Source organism: Pristiophorus japonicus, unplaced genomic scaffold, assembly GCF_044704955.1.
Source record: "Pristiophorus japonicus isolate sPriJap1 unplaced genomic scaffold, sPriJap1.hap1 HAP1_SCAFFOLD_91, whole genome shotgun sequence".
Classification (NCBI taxonomy): Eukaryota; Metazoa; Chordata; class Chondrichthyes; family Pristiophoridae; genus Pristiophorus; species Pristiophorus japonicus.
The window spans coordinates 2,318,299-2,341,605 of NW_027254835.1; the positions used below are offsets into that span (position 1 = coordinate 2,318,299).

General features: G+C 46.1%; 1 non-coding gene across 1 annotated transcript; it reads right to left on the minus strand.

Annotated features, from left to right (window-relative positions):
- Positions 1-3,179: 3,179 nt before the first annotated feature.
- Positions 3,180-3,252, minus strand: trnav-uac (transfer RNA valine (anticodon UAC)). The gene has a single exon. It is a non-coding gene; the product is annotated as a tRNA-Val (tRNA).
- Positions 3,253-23,307: the final 20,055 nt, after the last annotated feature.

Genomic DNA, 23,307 nt, shown 5'->3' on the forward strand with positions numbered 1-23,307 from the left:
CCGTTGTAGTAAAGGCAGGATCTGGTCTTTTATTTAAACATTCATACTAAACAAACCAAGTATGAAAGTTACTGAGAACACTTCACAAAGGCAGCTTGCTTCGATTTCCGTGGCTGCTTGAGACACACATCTTCCGAATGTCCAGTGTCTCTGCTGTCTGTGTCTCTGCAGTCCATAAAAGTCTCATTTTTATACTGAAAAAGCCTTTGAACTCTTATTCTTTGCATTTAGACAATCCTGACTAACTGCTTTCTGAATCTTTTAACAGACAGACTTAATATTGCTTGTTTAACCTGCAGATGTCATTAAATAGTAACAAGGTTACGCTCAAATAGTTAACATACAGACATCATCAAATCGTTTATTCCTGAGTTTCCATTACTCCCACCTTAACAAGGTACTCAAATATTTAACATCCAGACAATGACCAGTTTTACATCTCACTGGCTGGAAGGCACAACATTGTCTAACAGTTTCTTTACCATCCAAACTTCAATCTTCCTGTTATTTAATCCAAACTTCAGACTGCGTGCTGAAGCAAAGAGTTCAGCAATGCAGGACTGTGCTAACACAGAGCACAGGGTTTGACAACAAGACTTGTAGATCAAGCATCAATGACAAAGGCAACAAAACTGCCCACCAGCACCAGGTGTCTCTAACTTGTTTGTCCCAAATTTTTAGCAGCTGCGACAGCAAGCATTCAGTTACCACCGAGATTTAAACTCAGATCGCTGGATTCATGTCCAGAGTGCTCACCATTACACCATGGAACCAACGATGCCAAATTCTTTGAAACATTTCTCAAAAACAAGATCATCTGCAACATTGCACTTTGGCTCGGCCTTTTCTCATCCACACCGTCAGTTTCCCCACTTTACGCTCTGCTAATTATTGATGCAGAGCAATTCACATAGATGCCGTCGAAGCTATGGGTTCTCAAGTAGCTGTTTCTGTTTCACACTGTTCATCACAGCTTGTACTTCAGTCTTGCCAGGTAAAAAGTGTGTTGGCATTGCAATGCATTAATGTAAAATACTTGGCATGAAAAGAAAATGCAACGTTTTGTTGAGTGCAAAACATGCAGTGCCTGCATTTCAAAAAGCGTTGCTTTTATTCATCCTGCTGATTGCATATTGCACAGATAATCTCAGCACACATTGTGCAGGTAAATGCAGCAACAAACTGATTTCTCCTCCGCTGATTTGTAACAGGTAACTGACGGTTGAGCACACGATTTGATAACTAGACTTGTAGATCAAGCATCAGTGACAAAGGCAACAAAATTGCCCACCAGCACCAGGTGTCTCTCACTTGTTTGTCCAAAATTATTAAATTATTGACTCTCCTTCAGTTAGCATTTCTTTAATTATGCAAATGAAAATCATCGGTTAATTAATGATGTTTTCCGGTGAATGCAGGATAACAATTAACAAAAAGCCCCAACGTGGGGCTTGAACCCGTGACCCCAAGATTAAGAGTTTCATGCTCTCCCAATTGATCGAGCGGGGCTTCTGCCAAATGCGGGTTTTTGTCGCTGATTGCAGCCAGGCGCCTGTTGGCACCGCCCCAGATGTTTAAACTTGCTGTGGAGGAACTGACAGGATCTTATTGAATGGTGGACCAGGCTCGAGGGGCCGAATAGCCTACTCCGGCTCCAAATCCTGACATGCTTATCATCTTATGACTTTTCACAGGAGAACAAACTTGCCCCTGAGCATGCATGAGGAGAAAGCTACAGAAAATATTCCCACCCGGTGAGCTTTCGCGTCTGAGGCGAACGTGTTAACCGTTACACTGCAGAAACATCTCCACTTTCAGCACCAGGTCAGACGGAAATGTTAAGCGAGCAGGTGAACTGCAGAATGCCACTTTTAAAGAGTTGGTCGAGGTGTCAAACAATGAGTTTCACTTTATGATTGAAAGCAGAAAGTGTCAGACGTTGGATTTGAACCCACTCCTCCACATGCAATTGTAATCCAAACACAGCACTTTTGACCGCTCTGCCATCCTGACGAGGTGCAGCTGGGTTTGGTTCCCTGCAGGTTGATTTTGAACTTTTGTGTCCTGTCACATGAAATAAATGAGGGCAGCAGGCGTATCTCTGCCTGACACCGGAGAAACAGTGAGACAGACCTTGGAGCAAGGGTCTGGTTATTAAGACACAGTAAAGAAAATATTGATTCCGGAATTATCCCAAAGGTCAGGAACCCTGACATGATTTCGATAGCAGTGTCCTCAGCTCGAGTGAGATGTGTTACCGTTGCACCACTAGCTCTACACAACGAATTTGAGATGTTTATCTATATGAACGCTTCTTAAAATAAGGGCTTTAAAATCCCCGCCCATTCCCACTCGGAGTCAGAAGCCGCGCTCACTTGCCAGTCACCGTCCGTTTTTTTGTTGAACTTTTGTTTTTATTTCACGGGAAAGCATCATTACTTAACCCAATGCCATCTTTTGCACAATGAAAGAAATGCTGACTGAGAGACAGTCGACACTTCAATCATTTCTTCTGTGTTTTGCATGTTAACTGTTAAACCAGATCCCAATTTACACAATTTTTGTCGGGGATTGTTTCAAAATCTTCATTGCTGATGACACCGGGAATCTGGGGCAACTTTTGTCAAATTTAACAGCACCGGTTATTCCGACCGTGCACAGAAAATAGAATCATTCGTGAAGATAAAATCCCACGGTGCTCATTTTCTGATTCAACATCGTAGGATTTCAAATAAAGTGAAAGAATTTTATCGTGAAAAGATTTGGAAGTGTTACTTATATTTGTGTCTTTAATTAAACTTTGTGACGTCTGACTCCCGTTCATGCCTCTGCTGAATAAGAAAGGAGGGTTTGACATTGACCAGACTGCACTGCCCCTGATATTTGTGAGCTCATCCTTGATATTCAGTGGTTTCTTGCCCTTTGATGGGCTGCAGTGTAGCGGATATCACGTTGGCCTCACACGCGAAAGGCCCCCGGCGGATCCGTTTTCTCTCACTGAAATTTATCTATTTATTGAAGTGGAATAAAGATCAATTAAGGAATAAGGGAGCCCTTTTGCCGGGAGAACAAATAGCAAATAAAAACAGCAATTGCTGGAAATCTCAGCAGGTCAGGCAGCATTTGCCAGGAGACTAAACTCGCCTCAGATTGTTCCACTACAGCAACTATAAACATAATGTTTCCGCCCGGGATTGAACCAAGGATCTTTCACATGTAAAGCAAACGTGATAACCACTACACTACGGAAACCTCTGGCACAGTCGACACAACAGAGGGGAGCTGACCAGTGAGCTCCCTCTGTGCTGATCGGGAATGTGCTGGCTCACCGAAAACAACTTCTGTGCCACACTGAAAGCTCTCAATCGTCCGCTGCCCTTTACAGAAATGTCACGGATCACCCAGCCACCGTTTTGACTTCCACATCCTCACAGTGGGGTCAGAGAGGCTCCTACCGTCTCCCCAACATCAGCGAACTCAAAATTAAACCAGCAACGGGCAGGAGAAACAAGAGAATCTGTAAGCTCGGTCCGTAACAGAAAGTAATGGGGTTTTCATGGTGATTACAGCAATTACTAATCGTCTCACAGACCTCAATTATTTTTATTTGACGAATTGTTCGAGTATCGTTCCCAGGTTAGTGCGCCGGTTCTTAACCCCTCGACCACCAGGGAACAGCTACGATGCATGTAGATATATTTATATATATTTATATATGAACCTGAATATCAACGGCGAGCTGCCTAGGCCTCATGGTGCAACGGTAGCACGTCTAAATTTAAGTGAGAAAAATTATTTGAGACAGTGAAACCCATTTCATCGTTTGTTCCCTTTTAAACACTAGAAACGAAGACGAGGAATAAATAGAGAAATCAAAGCACAACGTTATAGACAAGAGGAAGAGAGAAGGGGAAATACTGTCCCCAACCAGAACTAATGCAGAAACCCCTCTGCTGCGCTCGGGGTGGCCACCCACAGCCTGGATACACTAACGTCCCAACAGCTCATTGACTGTCGGAGTGGGACCGTGCGGCGCTTCAGAAGACAGGTCGAAAAAGCAAAGTCACTGATTCGGTCTCACGTGCCCCTGCTACAAGGAATAGATACACACAATAACATGCTTTTATAATGGTTACACATTATCGCCATTCTTGTCAAGCAGTCGTTTCGTTGGACCAGGGGTATGATTCTCACTTCAGGGTTGTTAATGGCAATTTGCGAGAGATTCCACGTTTAAATACCAAATGAGCACTTTCAATTTGCATGGAACTTACGCAAACAAGTGTTATGTATGTAAACCTGTAAATACCTTGTTTAACCACCAGAGGGCTCATCCCCTGGAGTCCCAAGAGATCCCACAATCCATTGGGTGCACTTGTACTTAAGGAGGCCTCACAGGCTGGAGAAGCACTCTGGAGACCTGCAATAAAAGACTAAGGTCACAAATTACTTTGAGCTCACAGTATCTGGTCAGACTCTTTATTCATGCAATGCAACTGGCGATGAGATACAGATGACGAACCCCACCGCAATGATGCAGAGACCAATGGGCATCCTGGAGAAATTTTCGGAGGGAGATGATTGGGAAACCTTAGTGGAGCGACTCGACCAATACTTCGTGGCCAGCGAGCTGGAAGGAGAAGCGAATGCTGCCAAAGGAAGGGCGATTCACCTCACTGTTTGCGGGGCACCATCTTATGGCCTCATACAAAAGCTGCTTGCTCCAGCGAAACGCACAGAGAAATCGTATGTTGATTTGTGCACACTGGTCCGGGAGCATCTTAACCTGAAGGAAAGCGTTCTGATGGCGAGGTTCCGGTTCGACATGTGCAAAAGGTCAGAAGGCCAGGAAGTGGCGAGCTATGTCGTCGAGCAAAGACACCTTGCAGGCATTTGGAATTTGAAGGACATTTGGAGCACATGCTCAGGGACTTCTTTGTACTTGGCATTGGCCATGAAGTAATACTTATTAAACTAATTTTGACAGTCAAGACCCCAACCTTGAGTAAAGCCATAGCGATAGCCCAAGCGTTCATCGCCATCAGTGACAATACCAAACAAATCTCTCAGCACACGAGTGCTGTACAAGTAATGTGAACAAAGTAATGTTGTTTTCAAATCGTTACGTACAGGGCAGGCCTCACATGCCTGCAGCTGTACGTCTGCAGATGTCTCAGAGTCCACCATCAAGGGTGATGAATGCTACGCCATTAACATCTTGTTGGCACTGCGGGGGTGATCATCGTTTCCATTCATGCCGCTTCAAAGGATACGTTTGCAAGGGCTGTGGAACAATGGGACACCTGCAACGAATTTGCAGGCAAGCTGCAAACCCTGCTAATCCTGCAAACCACTATGTTGCAGAGGAGGGCAGATCCACGGCAGATCACAGCGAACCAGAGCATCAGACCGAGGAGGTAGAGGTATATAGGGTGCATACAATGTACCACAAAGTGTCCCCGATAATGCTGAAGGTTGAATTAAATGGACTCCCGGTGTCAATGGAGCGAGACATGGATGCAAGCCAGTCCATTATGAGCAGAAAGACTTTTGATAAATCGTGGTGCAGCAAGGCCTCAAGGCCAGTCCTTACTCCCATTCGCACTAAACTGAGAACTTACACAAATGAACTGATTCCCGTAATCGGCAGTGCTACTGTAAAGGTCTCCTACGATGGAGCGATACACAAGTTACCACTCTGGGTGGTACCGGGCGATGGCCCCACGCTGCTCGGCAGGAGCTGGCTGGGGAATATATGCTGGAACTGGAACGACATCCGGGTGCTCTCGCCCGTCGACAACATTTCGTCTGCCCAGGTCTTAAACAAATTCCCCTCGTTGTTCGAACCAGGCATCGTGAAGTTCCAAGCAGCAAAAGTACAGATCCACCTAATTCCCCGGGGCGCGACCTATCCATCACAAAGCGAGAGCAGTACCCTACATGATGAGAGAGAGGGTGGAGATCGAGCTGGACAGGCTGCAACGAGAGGGCATCATTTTGCTGATCGAATTCAATGAGCGGACCACTCCGATTGTTCCAGTCCTCAAGGGAGAGGGCACCGTCAGATTCTGTGGTGATTACAAAGTAACTATCAAATGTTTCTCCCTTCAGGATCAATACCCACTACCAAAGGTAGACAACCTTTTTGCGACGCTGGCGGAGGAAAGACTTTCACGAAGCTGGACTTGACCTCGGCCGACATGACGCAGGAGTTGGAGGAATCATCGAAGGGCCTCACCTGCATCAACACGCACAAAGGTCTCTTCATTCACAACAGATGCCCATTTGGGATTCGATCAGCCGCGGTGATATTCCAGAGAAACATGGAAAGCTTACTGAATTCGGTCCCACGCACCGTGGTCTTCCAGGACAACATCTTGGTTACAGGTCGGAACACAGATGAGCATCTGCAGAAACTGGAGGAGGTTCTTCGTCGGCTTAATCGCGTGGGGCAAAGGTTAAAATGCTCGAAGTGCGTTGTCCTGGCGCCTGAAGTGGAGTTCCTGGGGAGAAGAATTGCGGCGAACGGCATCAGGCCCACTGATTCGCAGATGGAGGCAATCGACAACGCACCGAGGCCACAGAACGTGACGGAGCTGCGGTCGTTTCTAGAACTCCTGAACTACTTTCGTAACTTCTTACCGGATCTCAGAACACTGTTAGAACCACTGTATGCTTTACTGCATAAAGAAAACGAATGGGTATGGGGTAAAAGCCAAGAAAATGTCATTGTAAAAGAAGCTAGAAAACTGTGAAACTCAACCAAATTGCTTGTGCTGCATGATGCATGTAAGCGTTTGGTGCTAGCATGTGATGCGTCGTCATACGATGTTGAGTGTGTATTGCATCAAGCTCATGAATCTGGGAAATTGCAACTGGTTATTTATACATCCAGGAGTCTGTCTCAGGCTGAGAGGGCCTACAGCATGATCGAAAAAGAAGTGTTAGCATGTGTTTATGGAATTAAAAAATGCATCAATATCTGTTTGGGCTCAAATTTGAATTGGAAACTGACCATAAGCCACTTATTTCCCTCTTTTCTGAAAGTAAGGGGATAAATACAGATGCATCGGCCCACATCCAGAGATGGGCGCCCACATTGTCCGCATACAACTACGCCATCCGCCACAGACCATGCACAGAAAATTGTGCCGATGCTCTCAGTAGGCTGCCATTGCCCACCACAGGGGTGGAGATGGCACAGCCCCCAGATTTAGTTATGGTAATGGAAGCATTCGAGAGTGAGCAATCACCTGTTACCGCCCGACAGATTAGAACCTAGATGAGCCCAGATCCCTCATTGTCCTTAGTAAAAAACTGCGTGCTCCACGGGAGTTGGTCTAGTGTTCCGTTCGAGATGCAGGAAGAAATAAAGCCGTACCAGCGGCGCAAAGATAAAATGTCCATACAGGCAGACTGTATCAAGTAGTGGTGCCAAAAAAGGGCAGGGACACTTTCATTAGTGATCTACACAGTACCCACCCAGGCATTGTAATGAAACCAGATTAGTTCACCGGATCTTAACCCCTCGACCATCAGGGAACAGTTATGATACATGTCGATATATTTATATATATTTATATATGAACTGAATATCAACGGCTAGCTACCTAGACCTCATGGTGCAACAGTAGTGCGTCAAACTTTGAGTGAGAGAAATTGTTCCACAGAGACACCCATTTCATCTTTTGTTCCCTTTTAAACGCTAGAAACTGAGACAGGGGGAATAAATAGAGAAATAAAAGCACAGGGATCAAGACAAGAGGAAGAGAGAAGGGAAAATATACTGTCCCCACCCAGAACTAATGCAGAAACCCCTCTGCTGCGCTCGGGGTGGCCACCCACAGCCTGGATACACTAACGGGAGAACACCAGCGGCAGGTCGGGGCTATAAAGGAACGGCGAGCGGCCCTGGGAGCAGCTTGGAGGTCCCGGGAGACTACTCCAGGGAGCAGCGCGAGCCGGTGCAGGAGGGCGGCGGCAGCGAAGAGTGACGTCATCAAGGTCCAGGTCAGTGATTGGAGCGTGGGCAGATACAGCAGGAGCGGCGAGATCGGAGCGAAGGAGCGGCGAGAGACTGTAGAGGGACGTGATCGGGGCCCAGGGGAGGCATGAGTTCAGGGCCAGGGGCCCAGGGGCAGCACGGACCAGCCGACACTGCGATATGTGTGTGCACTAGGTCCGTGCAGCAGAGCTGGTCGCCTGTCGTCTTGGTTAACCCTTGCCAAGACCTCGCTCTGTCAAGCCCGTGTGATGGCTGGGGTGCAACGGCCACCACACGTTTAAAAAATCCACGCACAGGCATCTTCCACCATTCGGGATGTAGTTCGGGTCCTTCATTGAAACACCTGTGAACTCATCCTTTTTCGGCGTGGAAGCAAGTCATCCTCGTTTCGAGGGACCGCCTATGATGATGACGATGATGGATACATTAACGTCCCGACAGCTCATTGACTGCAGGAGTGGGACCTTGCGGCGCTTCAGAAGACATGTCGACTAGGCAAAGTCACTGATTCTGTCTCATGTGCTCCTCTGATCAAGAATAGCAACACACACTAAAAATGCTTCAATAATGGTTAAATATTATCTCCAACAATATTAAGCAGTTGGTTCATTGGTCGAGGGGTATGATTCTTGCTTTGGTGTTTGTTACTTGAAATTTGTGAGAGATTCTGGTTTCAAATCCCAGACAAGCCTTGAATTTGCAGCGAACTTTTGCAAAGAAGGACTTGCATTTCTGCAGCGTCTGTCAGGAATTCCTGACGCCCCAAAGCACTTTACAGCCGTTGAGTTACCTTTGAAGTGTTGTCATGTGAGGAAAGATGTGCCCAAATGACCTCACACGCACCTCAACTCTTTGCAAAGAAGTTCATCGAATCAAAGAAGTTTGCAGCTCGGAAGGAGGCCATTTCGGTCCATCATGTCCGTGCCGGCCAACAAGAGGCTCTCCAGCCTAATCCCACTTTCCAGCTCGAGGTCCATAACCCTGCAGGTTACGGCACTTCAGGTGCACATCCAAGCACTTTTTAAATGTGGTGAGGGTTTCTGCCTCCACCACCCTTTCAGGCAGTGAGTTCCAGACCCCCACAACCCTCTGCGTGAAGAAACTTCCCCTCTCAACTTTCTACCAATTACTTTAAATTTATGCCTCCTTATTGTTGACCCCTCTGCTGAGGGAAATAGGTCCTTTCTATCCACTATATCTCGGCCCCTCATAATTTTATACACCTCAATGAAGTCTCCCCTCAGGCTCTGTTCCATGGAAACCAAATCCAGCCTATCCAATCTGCCTCATGGCTAAGAGTCTCCACTCCCGGCAACATCCTCGTAAATCTTCTCTGTACCATCTTCAGTGCAATCATGTCCTTCCTGTAATATGGCGACCAGAACTGCATGCAGTACTCCAGCTGTGGCCTAACCTACCCCACCGACCCCATCTCTTGTATTCTGTGCCTCGGCTAATAAAAGCAAGCATTCCATATTCCTTCTCAACCACCTTATCTACCTGGCCTGCTACTTTTAGGGATCTGTGGACATGCACTCCCTGGATTCTGGGGAGGACCCAGCAGATTAGAAAACTGCAAATGTAATGCCCCTATTTAAAAAAGGAGGCAGACAAAAAGCAGGAAACTATAGACCAGTTAGTCTAACATCTGTGATTGGGAAAATGTTGGAATCCATTATTATAGAAGCAGTAGCAGGACATAGAAAAATAGAAAATAGGTGCAGGAGTACACCATTCTGCCCTTCGAGCCTTCACCACCATTCAATAAGATCATGGCTGATCATTCAGTTCTGTACCCCTTTCCTGCTTTCTCTCCATACCCCTTGATCCCTTGAGCCATAAGGGCCGCATCTAACTCCCTCTTGAATATATCTAACGAACTGGCATCAACAACTCTCTGCGGCAGAGAATTCCACAGGTTAACAACTCTCTGAGTGAAGAAGTTTCTCCTCATCTTAGTCCGAAATGGCTTTCCCGTTATCCCTTACATTCTGACCCCTGGTTCTGGACTTCCCCAACATTGGGACCTGTCCAGTCCTGTCAGAATTTTATATGTTTCGATGAGATCCTATCTCATTCTTCTCAACTCCAGTGATCTCTCGATCCCTTGATTGCCCGAGACTCCAAAAATCTATCTAACGCAGCCTTGAATATATTCAGAGACTCAGCATCCACAGGCCTGTGGGGCAGAAAATTCCACAAATTCATAACCCTCTGAGTGAAGAAATTCCTCCTCATCTCTGACTTAAATGACCGACCCCTTAACCTGAGACTGTGCCCCTGGTTCTAGACACTCCAGCCCGGGGGAAACAACCTCTCAGCATCTACCCTGTCAATCCCCTTCAGAATATTGTGTGTTTCAATGAGATCACCTCTCATTCTTCTAAACTCCGGAGAGTATCGGCCCATTCTACACAATCTCTCAACTTAAGACAGTCCTCTCATCCCAGGAATCAATCTGGTGAATATCTGTTGTACCACCTCCCAGGCAAGTATACCTTTCCTCAAATAAGGAGACCAAAACTGTGTGCAGTACTCCAGGTGTGGTCTCACCAGGGCCCTGTACAATTGTAGCAAGACTTCCTTACTCTTGTACTGTGGGCTATATATTAGGTACTATGGGCCGAGTGCTCTGTTTTTTTGCTGATTCGATGGTTGTATAAAAAGTTATTAAAATTTGACAGTTGCTCGGCAAACATATTTGTATTTCCTTCAGTGTACTCCTTACTCTTCAAGGGCTAGATTTTCCCCAAGCAGTTTTGTCGGCGCACTGACCTCAAGCGCACCGACTTTGTGCGCTGGAAACGGCGCGGGGAAAAACTCGCCCCATCCTGGCCGCCGTGTACTGTCCCCGGAGTCCTGGCGTGGTGTCGATGGTGAAGTGGGGGGCGGAGCCAAATGCCTGCGCCGAAAACACTGCCGGCACCTTCGCGCATGGGCAGTAGGGAGAGAAAACTTGGCACTCTGCCATTTTTAAACAGTGTCAAACCCGATGAAAAGCACAGCAGCTTCTCAGCTTCTCCGGTCGCTCGGCGGGCTCTCCCCCAGTCCCTCCCCGATAAAACGCACAGCTCCAGCAGCTGCAACTTCTCAGGTCCACAAGCTCACACTTCTCCGGTGTGTCTTCCCTCCCCTATCCCACAGATATAGGGACCGAGTGTAATGGAGCCAAGTTTGCTGATGATACAAAGATGGGTGGGAAAGCAAATTGTGATACAGCAAAGAAAATCTCAATTCCGGAAGCACAATATGGAAAGGTACAGTGAACCCAACGTGATATAAACACGCAGCCTTCTGATCTGGAGTCAGACACACTATCGTTGCAGCACGAGGTCTACAGTGCAGAGTGCCCATGTTTGTATACATGAAGGTTCCTGAAACACAGTTTAATTTACCCTGCATTGGCGCAATGAAAGGGCTTTAAAATCCCCGGCCACTCCCACCGTGGGTCAGACAGCAGCAGAAGCAGTGCCCACCTGTCACTCACCCTCTCACGCCCGCTTTCATCACCTGCTGCTCGCGGACTGCAGCAAATCCAGTTCATCATCATCATCGGCAGTCCCTCGAAGCGAGGATGACTTGCTTCCACGCCAAAAAAGGATGAGTTTGCAGGTGTTTCAATGATGGACCTAATATTCCAGGTCCCGAACTGCATGTTGAAGGGTGGAAGATGCCTGTGTGTGGATTTTTTAACGTGTGGTGCCCGTTGCACCCCAGCCATCACACGGGCTTGACAGAGCGAGGTCTTGGTCCAGTGGCAAGGGTTATCCAAGACGACTGGAGACCAGCCCTGCTGCATGGACCCAGTGCCCACACATATCGCAGTGTGGGCTGGCCCGTGCTGACCCTGGGCCCCGGGCCCTGAACTCACGCCGCCCCTGGGCCCCGATCACATCCCTCCACAGTCTCTCGCTGCTCCTGCTGTACCTGCCCATGCTCCAATCACCGACCTGGACTTTGATGACATCGCACTTCGCTGCCGACGCCCTCCTGCACCAGCTCGCGCTGGACCTTGCCGTGGTACACCACCACGCTGCTCCCAGGCCGCCGCTCACCGCTCCTTTTATGGCCCCGACCTGCCGCTGGTGTTCTCACGCAGGTCGGGGCCTCCACACTGCTCCCAGCAAATCCAGTTACACCCTGTGTCACCGCACAATTCTCAGCTGTGATTGTAAGCTGACTATATTTAAAGCTATCGCAGAGGCTGCAAGCAGTGTTCCCTGGTAGTCTTGTGGTTAGGATTCGGTGCTCTCACTGCCGTGGTCTGGGTTTGATTCCTGGTCAGGGAAAGATTTGTTACAGAGCAAGTTGACAAAAATAATTGAAGTCTGTCTAAAGTTGAGAGATTGTGTAGAATGGGCCGATACTCTCTTCAGTTCAGAAGAAAGAGATGGGATCTCATTGAAATGGACCATATTCTGAAGGGGATTGACAGGGCAGTTATTACAAAGCCTGGCTAGCTCTGTCGGTAGAGCGTGGGATTTTTAAAATCAAGGTTGTAAGTTCAAGCCCCACGTTGGGCGATTACTTTTCCTTAAACTTTTATGTTGCTTTCGTGGGTAAATATCATTAATGAACCCATGATCTTCTTTTGCACAATGATAAAATTGTGAACTGAGGGAGAGTTGAGAATTTAATCAAATAATGAAAGCAGAGCCTCAGACCGCTCGGCCGTCCTTACTGTTAGATGCTCCAGTTATAAGTTGTTACTCTGGAAAGATTCAGACCGGGCGCTTGTTTTCCCCGGGGTTTTCCTGAGCCTGTGCTCGTTGCACGGGGAGCTTTGGCCCGGGTCCGAGGTAGCTTGCATCCCAGGGATGGACAATAACTCTCTGAGCTCTGGAACTGGGGAAAAGCGAATAATTAATGAGTTGTTTGTGGTTTCAAATGCAGCTTAGATCTGCTGGTATAAACCGACAGCGTTGTTTCACAGAATGAATGAAATCTAACAGGGACAGTCAAAACTTCAATTTAATAATTCATGAAACTTTCATCCTTGATGAAGTTTTATCCCCGATCTGATTTTACACAATCTGTATTTCAGGAGACTGGTTTTAAATGTTCATTGCTCATGCAACAAGGTATTCAAAACAGCTTTTATTCAATTTTATTGCAGAAAAGTTTTTGCTTGAGAAATAATATCTCTGCCCAAGCTTGAACCAGGAACTTTTCACGTGTGAGGGAAATGTGATAACCACTACACGACAGAAACTGCTGCTTAGCTCAGTGCCCAGAGAGAAGTGTTCAGCAACAAGCTGAAATGCTCAGTCCCTCTCTCTGCAAAAAGTTCCTTTCACAAACATTTCTCTGACCTGAACTGCACCAATCAACAATGTTCTCCTTTCAAAATCATTAAACTCCCCAATTTCCGCGTCTGCAATTTTAAGCACAAAGACTGAAAAAACGTTGCGATCAGAAAATTGCAGGAAACCCCTGTGGTTAATGAAAGGGCTTTTGATGGTTGATTTCTGTACACACCTTGTGTGATGTATTTAAACCTTGGCCACCTGTATCACACCACCACCAGAGGGCCGACCTGTTGGAGTCATCAGGGATCCCAGCATCCCTTGGGAGCACGGTATATAAGCAGGCCTTCCATGAGGTACCTGCACTCTGGAGTCTTATTAAAGGAGCTAAGTTCACACTTACTCACTGTTCACAGTACTCAGTTTCATCCTTTATTATGAGCGTATCAATTGGCGACTAGACAATGAACAACCACGCTAAAATGCAAGGAACAGTTGGTATCCTGGAGAAGTTCTCAGAAGTGGATGATTGCGAAGCCTTCGTGGAGATACTCGACCAATACTTCGTGGCCAACGAGCTGGAAGGGGACGAGAACACTGCCAAATGAAGGGCGACGCTTCTTACCGTCTGTGGGGCAACAATCTATGGCCTCATGAAGAATCTTCTAGCTCTGGTGAAACCAACAACTAAATCGTATGAGGAATGTGTACGCTGGTCCGGGGGTATCTAAGTCCTAAAGAAAGCGTTCTGATGTCGAGGTATCGGTTCTACACGTGCCAACGGTCGGAGGGTAAGGAAGTGGCGAGAAAGAGGGCAAGACAGCAATAACGATAGCCCAGGCAATTTCCACCAGTTCCTTTAAACGCAATAACATAATTTATTTCTCGTCGACTGGATGGAGGAACATGATCCATGTAAAAAATTGTTATTGTTTTACATTCACTGAATGTTCATAAAAGTATTGGAGTGGGAACACATTGGATAACAGCACAGCTGGCAATTTTTGCGGAAGATATTCGTGCAGCCAAAACGCACAATGACAACCTGGAACTGTGCGGCTCCGAATCCGTGGGAAAAAACATTAAAAGGCTTCGTTCGTGGGTGGGCTCGAACCACCAATTTTTCGGTTAATAGCCGAACACGCTAAACCATTGCACCACAGAGACTAACTTAAATGTACAGTGTAAGACATCCCAAACCTGGGTGTCAGTCTGTTAAGCTTCAGATTGCTCTGACCAGAATGGAATGTGTCCACTCTCAGTTGTACTTTTCTCAAATAAAGGGTGGGACATTCATTGTGGATGTGTGGAAGCAGTCTGGTCCCGCACACTGCAGACACTTCCATGTCACCGCCAACCAGCTCTCCCACAACCGGTGTGATCTACCATTCAGCCTTGTCTGTGATGAAGTATTCTGATTGTCCCAAAGCCGGTGTTAGGTTTTAATTCCTTTTCAGTTCCTGACTGAGGATATTCCCGTGATTAAACACAAATAAAATGCTTACAGGGACAGTTGGATTCACCGTTTCTTTGCTTGGGGAAATTTCAAAGATTGAAAGCGACGCACATCAACCCAAACCTCGTCACCTACTCGCTAATCGCTACACGCTGCTCCCATGAGATGGAAGCCCAGTTGCTGTTTCAAGCTTGAATACAGGTGCTAGCAGAACTCATTCAAAGAAAGTCCAAGTCCCTGAGGCACCTGATTATTTGCACCGAACTCCTTCGAAAAGAGTTGAGGTTCTTGTGGGGTGATTTGGGCGCATCTTGCCCCACACTATAACACTTCAAACATAACTCAACGGCTGTAAAGTGCTTTGGGGCGACATGAGTTCCTGAAAGGTGTTGCAGAAATGCAAGTCCTTCTTTGCAAAAGTTCGATGCAATTTCAAAATTCACGGCAAAATCATGGGCTTGTCTGGAATCTCTCCCAAATTTCAATGAACGACCCCGAAGGATGAATCATACCCCTGGACCAACGAGCTGACTGCTTGACAAACATGGACATAAGGTGCAACCATTATAAAAGCATTTTTTGTATGTAGCTAATCTTGATTAGAGAAGCACATGAGACCGAATCAGTGACTTTGCTTTTTCGACCTGTCTTCTGAAGCGCCGACAGTCAATGAGCTGTTGGGACGTTAGTGTATCCAGGTTGTGGTTGGCCACCCCGAGCGCAGCAGAGGGGTTTCTGCATTAGTTCTGGGAGGGGTCAGTATCTTTCCGCTTCTCTCTTCCTCATATACTGTTGTGCTTTTATTTCTCTATTTATTCCCGGTCTCTCAGTTTCTGGTGTTTAAAAGGGAGCAAAAGATGAAATGGGCATCACTGTGGAACAATTTCTCTCACTCAAAGTCAGATGCACTACCGTTGCGCCATGAGGTCTCGGCAGCGAGCCGTTGATATTCAGGTTCATATATAAATGTATATAAATATATCTACATGTATCATAACTGTTCCCTGATGGTCGAAGGGTTACGTCTGGTGCACTAACCTGATAACGACTCTCGATCAATTCGTCAAATAAAAATAATTGATGTCTGTGAGACGATTAGTAATTGCTGTAATCACCATGAATAACCCCATTACTTTCTGTTACGGACCGAGCTTACAGATTCTCTTGTTTCTCCTGTCCTTTGCGGGACACTTGTTAATGGTTTAATTTTACAAACTGTGTGAGTTCGCTGATCGCGGGGAGATGGTAGGAGCTTCTGTGGTCCCACTGTGAGGATGTGGAAGTGAACACGGTGACTGGGTGATCCGTGACATTTCTGTAAAGGGCAGCGGAAGAGAAGGATTGAGAACTTTCAGTGTGGGACAGAAGTTGTTTAAAGTGAGCCAACACATTCCTGATCCTCCTCTCTTCTTAGGTAATCCCCGGAGTCGAGGATGACTTGCTTCCACATTAAAAATCAGTGGTGATCAGCACAGAGGGAGCTCACTGGTCAGCTCCCCTCTGTTATGCCAACTGTGACAGAGGTTTCTGTCGTTTTGCGGTTATCACATTTGCTTTATCCGCGAAAGGTCCCTGGTCCGATCCCGGGCAGGGACATTATGTTTAAATTTGCTGTGGATGAACAATCAGAGGCGAGTTTCGTCTCCTGGCAAATTCTGCCTGACCTGCTGAGATTTCCAGCATTTGCTGTTTTTATTTGCTATTTATTCTCCTGACAAAAGGGCTCCCTTATTCCTTAATTGCTCTTTATTTCACTTCAATAAATAGATAACTTTCAGTGAGAGAAAACGGATCCACCGGGGACCTTTCGCGCGTGAGGCCAACGTGATATCCGCTACACTGCAGCCCATCAAAGGGCGAGAAACCACTGAATATAAAGGATGAGCTCACAAATATCAGGGGCAGTGCAGTCTGGTCAACGTCAAACCCTCCTTTCTTATTCAGCAGAGGCATGAACGGGAGTAAGACGCCACAAAGTTTAATTAAAGGCACAAATACAAGTAACACTTCCAAATCTTTTCACTGTAAAACTATTTCACTTTATTTGAAATCCTACTGCGTTGAATCTGAAAATGAGCACCATGGGATTTTACCTTCACTGCTGATTGTATTTTCTGTGCACGGTGGGAATAACTGGTGCTGTTAAATTTGACAAAAGTTGCCCCAGATTCCTGGTGTCATCGACAATGAAGATTTTGAACCAGAAACCTAAAATACAGTGTGTAAAATGTATTAACATGCATCAGAACATAAGAACATAAGAGATAGGTGCAGGAGTCAGCCATACGGCCCCTCGAGCCTGCTCCGCCATTTAATACGATCATGACCGATCCCATCATGGACTCGTGTCCATTTCCCTGCCCGCTCCCCAAAGCACAGCACAAATGAGTGAAGGATCGACTGTCCCTCAGTTAGCATTTCTTTCATTGTGCAAAAGAAGATGAGGTGTTAATTAATGATGCTGCCATGAAAGCAACAAAAAGTTTAAGAAAAAAACATACGGTGACTGGCAGGTGAGCGCTGCTTCTGATACCCGGTGGAAATTGGTGGGGATTTTAAAGCCCCTTGTGTTGCGAAACCTTCATATAGACGAACATCTCAGGCTAACTGTGCAGGCCTTGTGGCGCAACATTAGCACGACTGACTCCAGATCAGAATGTTGCGTGCTCAAATCATGTCGGGGTCATTATTCTTCCAACATTAATATTTTCTTTGTTGTCTCACAATCACCAAACCCTTGCTCCAAGGTTTGTCTCACTGTTTCCCCGGTGTCAGGCAGAGATACGCCTGCTTCCCTCATTTATTTCATGTAACAGGATACAAAAGTTCAAAATCAACCTGCAGGTGGCCATATACAGCACTGAATCGGCAGGATGGCCGAGCGGTCTCAGGTGCTGTGTTCAGCTCGCAGTTTTCTCTCGAGGTCTGTGTTTGAATCTGATATTACTTATTTTTAATCATTAAGTGAAACTCATTCTTTGACACCACGACCAACTCCTTAAAAGTGGGATTCAGCAGTTCACCTGCTCGCTTAACATTTCTGTCTGACCGGGTGCTGAAAGTGGAGATGTTTCCGCAGTGTAGCGGTTAACACGTTCGCCTCACACGCGAAAGCTCACCGGGTGGGAATATTTTCTGGAGCTTTCTCCTCATACATGCTCAGGGGCGAGATTGTTCTCCTGTGAAAGGTCATAAGATCATAAGCATGTAAAGATTAGGAGCAGGAGTAGGCCATTCGGCCCCTTGAGCCTGGTCCACCATTCAAGAAGATCCTGGCAGTTCCTCGAAAGCAAGTTTAAACATCTGGTTATGTTCCTAACATAATTTTAACCAGTCTTTCTTTCGTGTAGTGGTTATCATGTTCGCCTCACTGGGTCCTACAGTGTAGCTACTGTTAGGGGGCCTATAGACTACTCCCACCAATCACTTCTTTCCCTTATTATTCCTTATCTCCACCCAAACTGATTCGACATCTTGATCTTCTGAACCAATATCCTGTCTCACTAACACACTGACCTCATCTTTGATTAACAAAGCTACCCCACGTACTCTTCCTTTCTGTGTGTCCTTCTGTCATGGAAAATGCCCTGAATGGATAGATTCCAGCCCTGGGTCTCTGTAATGGCTGTCAGATCATATCCATTTATTTCTATTCGTGCCCTCAACTCATCTATCTCGTTACGAATGCTGCGTGCATTCGTATAAAGAGCTTTTAATTTTATCCTTTAACCATTTTTCCCTACTCTGACTCCACTTTCTGCCACACTCATGTTTATCCGCTCTGTCCCTGCTGCTCACACTCGGGTGATCATCACTCCGATCGCTGCCATGCACTGTTGCCTTCTGCTTTCTCTTATCCCAGTACTGATCCCAGTGCCCCAGGAATCAAAACTCATTTATCCCACTCCAATCTCTGAGCCATGCCTTCGTCGCTCTGATCTTAGTTAGCTATGCAAATTTTCTGGTGGCTCAGCTAGTAATCTAAACCATTCCTTGATTTGAACAACTCGATCAAATTTCCTCGGGACCTTTTCTGCTGGAAGGAGAAGAATGAAACGTCTCCAGTCTCTGGGCATATCTGAAGTACCTCATCCCTGGGACCATTCCAGTAAACCTCCTCTGCACCCACTGCAAGGCACTGACACCCTCCCTAAAGTGTGCTGCCAAGAATTGGACACAATATTCTGGCTGAGGCCGAAGCAGTGTTTTATAAAGAATTACCAAACTTCCTTGTGTTTGTATTCTCTGCCTCTATTAATAATGTCATGGATCCCGTACCTTTTATTAACCCCCTTCTGATCTTGCCCTGCCACATTCAACGAATTGACTACATATGCTCATCGGTCTCTCCGTTTTGTTTCCCATTTAAAATTGTACTATTTACTTCCTATTCTCTCTCCACATTCTTCATACCAAAATATATCACTTCTCAAATCTGTGCGAAATTTCATCCGCCGCGTGTCTGTCCATTTTACCAGTCTGTCTCTGTCATCCTCAAGTCTTTTACTATCCTTCTCATTTCCAACATTTGTATCATCTGCAACTTTGAAATGATGCCCTGTGTATCCTAGTCCAGACTATTAATAATATCAAACAGCGCATTGGTCAGAATACCCACCCCCGGGGAATACCAGTGTCTGCTTCCCTCCCGTCTGACAAACACCCGTTTACCACCACTCTCTGCTTTCTAACCCGCAACCAATTCTGTATCCATGCAGCCACTGCCCTTTAATCCCATGGCCATTCATGTTGCTCACTTTTGTTAACAAGTCTATTGTGTGATTCTTTGTGAAGCGCCTTTTGAAAGTCCATACGTGCAGCATGAAGCATTACTTCATCAAAGAACTCGATCCAGTGAGTCAAATACGCTTTGCCTTTAACATTTTGCTGGCACTAACTGTTTCCTTTTCACAACAGGCGGTCAATCCCTCGAAACCTCCATCCCTCCACTTCACACCCTGAGGGCCATTCGCTACTGCTTTGAACGGAAACCCAACTGTTCCTATTCTCCACCACACTCCTCTGCCTGGCTCAACCTATTCTCCCATTCAGTAACATCTCCTTCGACTCCGCTCACTCCCTCCAAATAAAATGTGTTGTTTTCGGATCACATAGGCATCCGTTTTTCTTTCAATTCTGTCTTTCTTTCCTTCCGTGGGATAGATGGAACATTCTTTGCAGCTGTCCTGCTCAGGTCCCCTCCCTCAACTCTTTATCCGCTCCATCGATGACTGTATCGGGGCCGGTTCCTGCTCTCGCCTCGAATTGCAAATTGTCATCACCTTTGCTTCCAATTCGCAGCCTGCCCTTGCCTTCACATAGTCCATCACCGACTCATCACTTCTCTTCCTCGCCTTCTCTATCTCGACATCTGGGGAAAGGCCACCGACCAATATCCACCTTCCGTCCAATGACTCCCACAGGTACCTGGACTACAATTCCTCCACCCGCTTCCTGCAAGGACTCTATACCATTCTCCCGATTTATCCATCTCTGCTACAACTGTTCTGATGGTGACACATTCCAAAACCATGTTTCTGATATGTCTTCCTTATTCCTCACCTGAGGATTACCATATATTGTTTTTGACAAGGCCACCAATCGTGTCCATCACATTTCCTGCACTTCTGCTCTCACCCTTCCCCTCCCTCCCAGAACCAAGATACGGTTCCCCTTGTCTCCACCTTCCAAACCAGCAGCCCCTACATTCAAAAGATCGTCCTCCACCTCCAGTCTGGTGCTGAACCCGTCGCAGCACCCTGGTTCACTCCTGACTCACCCCCAACACACCAGCCCCATCCCACAGAACCTTACCATGCAAGCACAGGAGATGAGACCCCTGCCTTTCTGCAACCTCCCTTCACACCGTGCATGAACCAAAACACTCCTTCCAGGAGAATCAGCAATGTACTTGTACTTCTTGCAATTCCGTATACGGTATTTGCTGCATATGATTCGGACTTGGCTACATTGGTGAGACCAAGGCAGATACGGTTTCTGCTTTGCAGAACACCTCTGCCCAATCAGCTGAAGGGAAGCCAGGCCCACAAAAACTTTCAAAACTAAGCCACGCCCACAAAAACTTTCAAAACTAAGCCACGCCCACAAAATTTATCTGTATTTTTCTTTGAAATTAAAGGTTAAAAACTTCTAAAAAACTTCTAAACCCTCTCTAAAACATTTAATTAAGCCGGTTCTTGGACTTATTTCATATATCAGCATTTTATTTTATTTGATTATCCAATCTCACAATTTGTTAGTCCCTATTTACACAATGTCCTGTTTATTGACATACATATAGTTCCCATAGTGTAATAACTGTTAATTTGACACTACTATTAAAATATATAGCAGCATACCACGGTTAAAGATAAGGTTGAGTGCTTGAATATTGGGCACATGCTAATTATGATGGCTCTTCTGAGATTTGTGAGTGGACAATATGCGTGCGTAATAGTGTTCTCTTGCCTGTAGGGCCCCAGTCCACTTCCCGGTTTATTTAAGCAAGCTTTGAAAAATACAGACAGAGTTGAACATTCACTGATAGTGTTATTACGACTGAGCGAAATGGTAACTCTCATGTTGTCTCGTCAACCTTTGGTTTACTTTTTCTCCACTCTCTCTCTCTCTCTCTCTCCCATCTCACCCTCTTCCTCCCTCTATCTCTGCTCGGGCATCTGCCTAATGCTCAAGAACGATTCGCTACGCGACAACGAATCCACACCCTGACATTCATCCAATACGCTGAGCTTACAGTCGGTAACAACTCCTGAATAATGTGTCATTTACATAGCAGGACAATAAAGCCTCACAAAACGAACTATAACAAAGGAAAATATATAAACATGGTCTGGTATCATTGTTTGTGTGTGAATGCATTTACGAATAACAACTGTGTTAGAGGTATTCACATTCTGATATTCAGTAAAGACAAATCTAATCTTTCATATAAAATTCTGACGGGGTTAGACAGGTTAGATGCAGGAAGAATGTTCCCAATGTTGGGGAAGTCCAGAACCAGGGGTCATAGTCTAAGGATAAGGGGTAAGCCATTTAGGACCGAGATGCGGAGGAACTTCTTCACCCAGAGAGTGGTGAACCTGTGGAATTCTCTACCACAGAAAGTTGTTGAGGCCAATTCACTAAATATATTCAAAAAGGAGTTAGATGAGGTCTTTACTGCAAGGGGGATCAAGGGGTATGGCGAGAAAGCAGGAATGGGGTACTGAAGTTGAATGTTCAGCCATGAACTCATTGAATGGCGGTGCAGGCTAGAAGGGCCGAATGGCCTACTCCTGCACCTATTTTCTATGTTTCTATATTTCTATGTTTCTGCAATAAATGCGGTGTACTGTAAATCATCATCATCATCGGCAATCCCTCGAAATCGTGGATGGCTTGCTTCCACTCTAAAAGTGAGTTCTTCGGTGCTTGAACAGTCCAATATGGGAATTACAGTCTCTATCACAGGTGGGACAGACAGTCATTGAAGGAAAGGGTGGGTGGGGAGTCTGGTTTGCCGCACGTTCCTTCCGTTGCCTGCGCTTGCTTTCTGCATGCTCTCAGCGATGAGACTCGAGGTTGTCAGCGCCCTCCCAGATGCTCTTCCTCCACTTCAGGTGGTTCATGGCCAGGGACACCAAGGTTTCTGTGGGAATCTTGCATTTTGTCGAGGAGGCTTTGAGGGTGTCATGGAAACGTTTCCGCTTCCCAACTGGGGCTTGCCTGCCGTGTAGGAGTTCCGAGTGGATTGTTTGCTTTGGGAATCTTGTGTCAGACATGCGATCAACGTGGCCCGCCCAACTGAGCTGGTCGAGTGTGGTCAGTGCTTCGATGCTGGGGATGTTGGCCTGATCCAGCACACTTTGAACCATTTCCAGCAAGTCAACTCATAACTTCTTATCAAGCAGCCACTTTACACAGCTTGTCTGGTAGCGATGAACATATAGGCCTGATGCTTCTACGGACCCGGGAAGACATCGGAAAATCCGATTTTCAGCACACAATGCGCAGGCACTGAAATCCAGCTTTTCCGATCTGTCAAGCTGAAGCTGGACTGATGATCCGCAGATCAGGAGCGAGGACATTTGCTTGGGCAAGACTATAGGATTTACGCAAATGTCCTCAATATTCCTGCGGCTGAAAAAGCAGGCACATAGCCTCCTTTTACAGGCGCAAGTGTTTAAAACATACATAAACATAATAACATTACATTATATAAACACATTTTATTGTTAAAAACTCTGCCCACTAAGGTAAGTTTCTTTTTCTAAGGTAGTTATTAACTTTAATTTCAATTAAATTTAATTACGTGAGGTTATTTATTTTTTATTAGTGTGTGTTTTTTTCCCCATTAGTAGCAATGAGAACTCGGAGATACGGAGTTCCCATTGTAGGATTGCAAAATTCATGGGAAACACTGCCCCCCCGCCCTCAGTTTTTGGACTCATTGGAAAGGGAATTTAATTTGGAATTATCAACCAGAAAGTTTGAGATCCTAAAGTGCACATGGAAGAAACTACGAGTTTTTATATAATTTGGGATTTTACAAGGCAGATTGGGTCGGTGTGGAAAGGGTTGAGAACGAAAGGATACCTATC